At 37.5% G+C, this 8,432-nt stretch overlaps 1 protein-coding gene and 1 long non-coding RNA gene across 2 annotated transcripts in view; one reads left to right on the top strand and one right to left on the bottom strand.

Annotated features, from left to right (window-relative positions):
* The window catches only part of polo (Serine/threonine-protein kinase polo), a 108,347-nt gene that overhangs the window by 47,806 nt on the left and 52,109 nt on the right, over nucleotides 1-8,432 (bottom strand). The window lies entirely within an intron of this gene.
* LOC128694443 (uncharacterized) lies at nucleotides 5,810-7,190 on the top strand. Its single transcript, XR_008407850.2, has 3 exons — nucleotides 5,810-5,970; nucleotides 6,502-6,684; nucleotides 7,023-7,190. It is a non-coding gene; the product is annotated as an uncharacterized lncRNA (long non-coding RNA).

Below are 8,432 nucleotides of genomic sequence, written 5' to 3'. Positions count from 1 at the left end.
TATATATATATATATATATATATATATTACTAATTTTTGAGCACAATTAAAAAATGACATTCTCCGCTAGACACGTGAATAGTAAATATCCATTCGTTAAAAAATCTTATTTTTAAAAGACAATTCGGCCTATGTGGTCATTGTGACGAGAAGTTTAGGCGAAACATCGAACACAGTGAAACCATTAAATACCTGTAAAGGATACTTTTATTCCTTCACGAGTATTTATCTTATAAATTAAATGTATCGCAAAAATAAAAATATATTTTGTTTGCCGAGCAAACTCTGGCGTGCAGTCTTGCTACGAGGACGTAATAGTAATTTACAAAATTCCTATTAGCAGACTTTTCCGATGAGGCCGAGGTATGAATAGCCGCTACTCATTAGCATTCTCCTTGCCCAGGACAAACTCGGCCGGGATATACCGGGAATTCTGAACTGAAATTTCCCCCAAAGAAATATGTTCGTTAAAATGGTCTGAATATCTCCGCCTTATCCCCCAGATTAATAGTTAACAATAATACAAATTTCATGCGTAACTTTTCAATTTTGAACACTACACCTGCAACTTAGTTTAGTTTGCCTAACTTAGCTAAGAATTAACTACACTTTAGTTTTCCCCTGGGATGATAACTGTTCATTTCATTTATATCTCGCTCTTAAATACGGTTTGTGGTGGGTTGAGTAAAATTAAAAGACTAATGTCTGCACGAATCACTACACATGTACATCAATCAAGATCACTGTAGTCTCTAAAACAGCTTAAATGTTTATATAGTGTACATGGATAAAGATTTCTTGGTGTGTATATTACTATTACAAAAGACAAAGATATACCCGTCATAAAAAATTCTGGTTTGTTAGGTTTAAAGCCTATCGAGTATACAATGTAAACCTGGTTTCTTTAGACCAATGGTCTAGGTAGAATCCTCCATGACCCCATGACTGAGACCTTCGGTTTAAAATTTAAGTTACAATTATTCATGGAGCTGAGGATTAAGATGCGATGAGGAAGAATTAATTTGATGACCGAGCAAGTAGGAAGAACCGTCAAAGTTGAGGCCTCTGGGACATAAAAGATTTCACTTGAACTGTTAAAAAAAAAAAAAAAGCGTTATCGGGAGCAATCTGTTGTCCTAAGAAACTAGGGAAGGAAGGTTACTCAGAATTGCTCAGGGGAAAGGGAAATTTACATCAGTTTCCGTTCTTCAACGCCCTTGTCAAGAACATAAATGGAAAATGCCGAATGAACATTAAGAAAGTAGAGCAGGCAAAAGAGCTGTTTAGAGTAGGACAAGTGCTGTTTAGAACTGGAAGAGCTGTTTGAGCTTCCAGAGCGGACGTGGAGGCCCATAAATATTAAAAACGTTATGAGATGCTGCTTTTCTCTGCTGATTTTAGAGGACCTTATTCCTGGTTCCCATGTAAATATGAAGGAAGTGAATCAGGGGTGTACAAGTGTGTCCTGAAAATGCCAAGTTGGTATCTTGTGATCTAACATGTGTGGTGACGAGCCCTCAAGCTCAAGAGCCCAATATCCTCTTGAACTCAAACTCAACGACCTCCTCCTCCTCCTCCCCCTCCCTCCTTCCAATCTCAGCTGAAATTTTCCTCTCACGCAGCCCTGAAACTTAAGTGTTTAACCAACCTCTCTTTAACCTGCATCCCAAAGCTCAATATTCAATGGGATGTTCCGTTTTTAAATACTTATACCAAAATTCAATCACGAGAAAAAACAAAGGAAGAGTTAAAAATTGGCAGAGTAGAAGATCTCCGCACCACCTGTTAACATCATTACAAGTGCACTAGTGCAAGTATCTGTACACAGGCACAGTCTCAAATACAGTTTAATAAAGATGACTCCAACGCAACTATGTCAACAAGTTATCAGTGTGCTAACAGCCATAAGGCATAACTCATCTAATATTTGTTTTCGCACTTACTACTGGTGAACTAGCAACATTTGAGTTCAAGTATAGTATTATCCTCTCAACTTGGGCGCGCTTACTTCTAGTGGCACAGCTTTATTCAGTATACGAGTGTAATGTGAAGTTATTCGCGCTTTGTAACATCTCAGTCACCTACCAAATATTAACGCGACAAATATGAACATAAGAGTAACACACAAGACGCAGCCAACATTACATAAAGAAAACCAACAGGTGGTGCATTTCAGTCTCAATGTTAACATAAAATATTGAAAAGGAAATGCGTTTCTCTTTCCTTGTGTGTGTGTGGACGGAGAGGTTGGAAGCAAAAGCTGAATCACTAGGCAGACCAGCGACTTTACAGTAACTATTTTGTGGTAAAGTGAGACTTGGGAAACTGGAACGACTACGCCCTCCTCATCCACCAGCAGTATTATAGAGTATTTCATGTCAAGCAGGAAAAGTTTTACACATGTCTGGTTCAGAGCAAATTGAGTAAAAAACACATACCTGACTGTCTGGAGCGTTCTTACTGTTGTTTGTTTACACAAGAATATTCCTGGTACGATTCAGTATTCACGTATATATAAAGAATTATTTGGGAAGGCTAGATAGACCCTTTCCCCACCCAACCTCAACTAGATTCTAGTTAGTCTCAGTGTACAGATCACTTCTTTATAGGTGTCCCGTGGCTTGGTTGGAAACGCTCTAGCCTCACACACAGTATCCATGGTTCGAGCCCCGAAACGGGTGGAAATGTTAGGGTCCTTATACCTGAAGGACCCCAATGGAAATACAGTCTTCGATGACGCACTAACTTTCTTGCGTTATCCTGGTTGGCTAATCTTCCCCGGGTTAAAAATCAGAACAAATCTTATGGCTCAGGAGTTACTTTCACGGCCCGAGCGAGGTGTAAACAGCAGCTTTCATCTGGATAGATTATCGTAAGGAAGCGTGATAAGCCCGTAGGGATTATACAGCGCCCGTGGTGGGGGGGGGGGGATACCTGGAGTTTCGGGGGTCAACGCCCCCGCGGCTCGGTCTGAGACCAGGCCTCATGGTGGATCAGGGTCTGATCAACCACTTATTGTTGGCCGCACGCAAGCTGACGTACGAACCACAGCCCGGTTGTTCAGGTACTGACTTTAGGTGCCTGTCCAGTGCCTTCTTAAAGACAGCCAGGGGTCTATTGGTAATCCCCCTTATGTATGCTGAAAGGCATCTGAACAGTCTTGGGCCCCGGACACTTATTGTGTTCTCTCAATATACTTGTGGCGCCCCTGCTTTTCATCGGGGGAATGTTGCATCTACCGAGTCTTTTGCTTTCACAGGGAGTGATTTTCGTGTGCAGGTTTGGTACCAATCCCTCCAGGACCTTCCAAGTGTATATTATCATGCATCTCTCTCGCCTGCATTCAGGCAAGTGGAGCACAATCCAATTCCCTAGATCAAGAGCCCCTCACCAGCATCAAGAAACCTCCCTTGAAGACTCATCTGGAAAAAAATTTGTGAAGCAACTGTGAAGCAATAATGCCTTCATTAATTTTTTATCAGAACTACCGTAGTCAAGACAACACTGTACTAATTAAAGTAAATGGTTAACGAAAATTACACTAAATTACATTACTGCTGTGAGAGTTAATGTGCGTGTATACTGGAGAGAGGAAAGCTGCTAACCCACCAGTGACACTAATCTATTGCACTTGTCAATTTCCCAAAACCCACGTTGTGGCTAACATTTTAACACCATAAAGCGTCACTTGCTGCTTGCTTGCATATACACTAAGCGTGCGAGCAGATGGTGGTTGCTGCTGCTCTTGTTCCTCACAAAGCCACTACCTACCAATACCAAAAATAATGCCAAGAAATCTTCGATTTCTGCTTAAGGAGGCACTACACACTGTTCATTGCAGACGAAGTATCTAGCAGTAACAATGATTGCCAATAAAAATCAGTAAAGAATCGGTGAATGTCTATCAAATAAAACACATTAGCGTTAACAGAATATCGTGCAAGAAGTGTGACGAGGTTTGCTTTGGTAACACAAGTAGGGCCGTGAAAATCGTGTGTAGGAAATATAAAATGTAGATTAAATATCGAGAGAATAGTAGTTTTACTTAAACATGAGGAAAATGAATCATCACGTTCCCTGGGAGAATTCTAAGATTCTTTACAAGAAAACAATATATAACTTGAAGAACAAACATTGCTTTTCTAACAACGAAGAACAGTCTGAACAATACAAAATTCATCTAATTTATTGGTAAATAATAATTAAATCAGGGCTGACCTTACATACCATATTTTATATATATATACATATATATATATATTATATATATATATATATATATATATACACATATATATACATATATATACATATATATACATATATATACATATATATACATATATATACATATATAAATAATACATATATAATATATATAAATATATATATATATATACATTATAATATATATATATATATATATATATATATATATATATATATATATATATATATATATATATATATATATATATATATATGTCATGCCGAACAAGTAAAACTTGCGATTTTGGCTTAAATAGCAATGCTCTTCTTGGCGAATAAGACAAGCGAAAATTTGGGTATGCTATAATTTCCCAAGAATCATTCTGGACCTAACAAAAAAATATATTTCATTGTGTTTGTTTATTACTAAATTATTGTAAACTTATCAAGAATATATTTAGTTGGATTAGGTTAAACCCTTTCACTGTCATTGCACTTGTTATAATAAGGTTATTTAAGTTTCCTAAGGTTCTTTTGGTACAAAATTATTTTTTTTACATTAATATAAATGATATATATATATATATATATATATATATATATATATATATATATATATATATATATATAATTTATGTGTGTGTGTGTGTGTGTGTGTGTGTGTGTGTGTGTATCTTTAAACGTACAAGAGAAAATTTTTAGTACAATTTTAAATGAGGTCTTACTAAATGAACAATTTTATCTACTCGGCACGACATGTATATATTTACAGAATGGCCACTTTAATAGGTACACCTTTCTAGTGCTGGGTAGTGCCCCACTTTGCCACCAGAGCAGCCTGAATTTTTCGTGGGACTCGACAAATTGCTACAAACATTCCTTTGATAGATCTAGTTCATGTTAATATGATAACATTACGCACTGGCTGCAGATATGTCGGTTGCACATTCAAGCTGCTAATTTTCCGATTCATCACATCGTAAAGGTGCTCTATTGGATTGCGATCTGGTGACTGGAAGTCATTAAAGTACACTGAACTCGCTGTCAGGTTACTGGAAACAGGTTCAAGAACAAAGACGAGCGTATATTAAGACAGTTCAAATAGGAACTTAAGTGATGATGTTCAACGTTGCACTATTTACGATAATATAGCTATCTCCCCTGTATAGTTTCGTACTTAGTTGACTTCTTTTGGAAGTGCATGCATGTAAGCATAATCTGCATGTCAACAGTACCTGTCAGTCAGCCTTCACCTGAGGTAACAAGTCTCCACCATATGTTCTTGTAGCCTTTATACTCTTTTATTGTCATTATTTTTTATATCAAAACTGTTTTTTAATGTCTTGCATTCCAATGTAATATTTTATATTTCCTAACGATGAGTGATCACCTAAGTCTTATTGTTCCCATATATAATATGGTACTTCCTATAATGTATGCACGGACGTGCGTGCACACATTTTATAAATAATTCTCTTCCATCTTACAAGTTCATGAGAAAAAGCAACACCCCAGGCAGGGTGCAAAACATTAAACAAGCAATTCTTGACACGAGGGGACCACAGGGGTGAATAATATAGGGGGAGGGGGAAACTTTGACAGTCACCTGGATGGAGTATTGACTGGCGCCCGGTGAAGGGGAGAGCATGGAGGTCACAACACTGCGTCATACACAACACATGAGCCTGACAAGAATAGTATTGTGATTTATATCAATAAAACTCCAAATGTTATGCGGAGCGAACCACTTGACTATACAAGGTACTCACACGAGTTGTTGAAGAGGTTGTGTTTTTACCATATTCAGTAGTTTCTGAACTCCTCATATTTACCAATAATTATTTTCTTCCATATCCTGGGTAGTTAATCTACGCTATATGATAATTAAAATATTCAAGCATATAATTCAGATTAAAAAAACGTAATTACTTTTAAAAAAAATTCTAAACCACTTTTACATGAAAATATTTGAATATACGTTGCCCTAATCACTAATGTAAATTTTCACTGAAACTCGTAATACAAGAATATACACACAGCAAACAATAACTTGAATACTCTTGTGTATGCAGATTAAGAAGTCCAGCATGACATTACCAAATATATTAAGAAAATGGTCAGAGCATACGTTATGTGAAAACTATTAAACCAGAGTGCAAACTACTAGTTTACAATAAAAAAAAAATAGAATCGTTAAAAATAAAGAAGAAATTCAAAGATGTCAACAAGGCAGAACCCGAGGACAAAGGCAACTCAGGGAGGTCGCGCTAATGGCCAAATTCCTATTTACAGCCTCAAGCCGAGTGGAAACATCTAGGAGTGGAGTCTCTTGCAATGTCTTCACGCTTCTCACCATCTTATCCAGAGTGACAAGAAAATGAATCGCTCGTTAGACGCAGTGGTTTCTCCAATGTCATACCCTCGATGTGGTTTTACCGAGTCTAAATGCGACTTGATAAATACAGAACATACCAGGTAAGTTTTAACACATATCAATAAAGATTTGATTGTCACATTGTAGCTTTGGTGATGTTCCTGCACATTAGCATACAAACAATTTCTTAAGACGCTACCAACCCAGGAATATTTCACTGGTCGCATAACTTTTAATAACAAAGTACATTTACTGCAAGCCTATCCACCAGAGAAACCATAAATAAAATATTAGCTAACCAAATATAAATATTTTAGCTACTGATTATACCATACGTCTATATTTATGAACATCCACATGTTCACTTCCAGTGACATCACCATACATAAGGTCATGAAAGACAAAGACTAAAGAGGATTTTTTTTTTTTCGTACAACAGAGATAACAAGACGCCGCGGATGAAAGCTGAGAAAAGAATGAAGCCAAAAAGATACTAGGATTTTTTTCTTCTTTGCACTGTGGTCGAATGGAATAAATTAAAGGAGAATGTAGCAAGTGTTACAACAACTGAAAATTAAACAAAAGATATATGAACAAATTATGAATGGTTTTTCAAATCATTCATCACAACTGTCAGACACTGCAGCATCATGGGATCTTGTTACAAAGAATTCTTCAACACTTGTTCAACCTTTGGACGAAGACCTACTTCGACTAGTGGATGGTACCACTATGACCCCGCCTCCGCCTGCTTCACCTCGCCTCACTACAGTATATAGCCACGTCTACGGCCCTATGCTGTACATTCTACAAGATTGATGGACTGAACACATCGACTCCAGGCTGAGGGACTGATTACCTCATACTCCTCCTCTCCTTACGCCTTCCTCTTTGTATTGGACTGATGAAGCCACTGTGTGGCGAAACGTTTCCTGAATAAAGATTCCCATATGCTGCATAAGTGTCTCAATCTTCAACTTGTCGGTTTTTCAAACCATTCATCACAACTCTGACTTGTAGCTACAATAAGTATATATCTCATCAATGGTCCAGCTCACTCTATATATTTTGAGGGTAATGAACATGAATTAACTCACTCTGAACCCTTGTAGTGAAAGAAAAAAAAAAGCTTGTTTCTTGGATCTTGACCACTTCAAAATTTGAAGAGGTGTGGATCCGAGGACCGAAACGTTTTTAATGAGCCTTGGACAGGTGTGAATTCTTTCACGTCCACTTTCCTCACGTTGTCGACAGTCATTTATTTGCCTTCTTATTACACGGAGTGTTTTAGTGTCAGCTAATTATATCAGGTAAACAATCTCTCACAGGTCTCCACAGGAAGACTAAAGGCGTGATATCAGGGAAGCGTCGGGGTGAGGTGGGGGTCCCAATTAATGAAACCATCACATTCATGTCAGGGAACTTCATGTTGCGATCCTTATGTTATTATATGCAAAGAAATGCATTTTATGCTACAATTTTTGAAATGGGAAAAGGACTTTATTGACAGTCCAGCCCGCCCCATCCCCCATGAGGGTCATGAAGCGCTTGGGGAATAAAACGTATTCAGAGTTTTATTCAGGTAATGAGGGTAACTCCAGCATATTGAATCAAGAGCCCACCACAAACATCAAGGCACTTCTTAAAAGGTTGAGAGGCTACAGCGTCAAGTATGAGTGGTTGGTGAAGGAAGCTACGTAACCAAAGGCGTCCAAAACTTAGCTCATTACGTTTTTCTTGTAAAAATGTGTTACGTGCGTAATGTTCCCTTACATCAGAGGTTAACGTATAACAACATACATATGAACAAGTCAGTAACGTTGATGAAACAATTCATAACCAAGAAATT

Source organism: Cherax quadricarinatus, chromosome 60, assembly GCF_038502225.1.
Source record: "Cherax quadricarinatus isolate ZL_2023a chromosome 60, ASM3850222v1, whole genome shotgun sequence".
Lineage (NCBI taxonomy): Eukaryota > Metazoa > Arthropoda > Malacostraca > Decapoda > Parastacidae > Cherax > Cherax quadricarinatus.
Note: the sequence above shows the minus strand (reverse complement) of the source record. Positions and strands in the feature narration are given on the sequence as shown.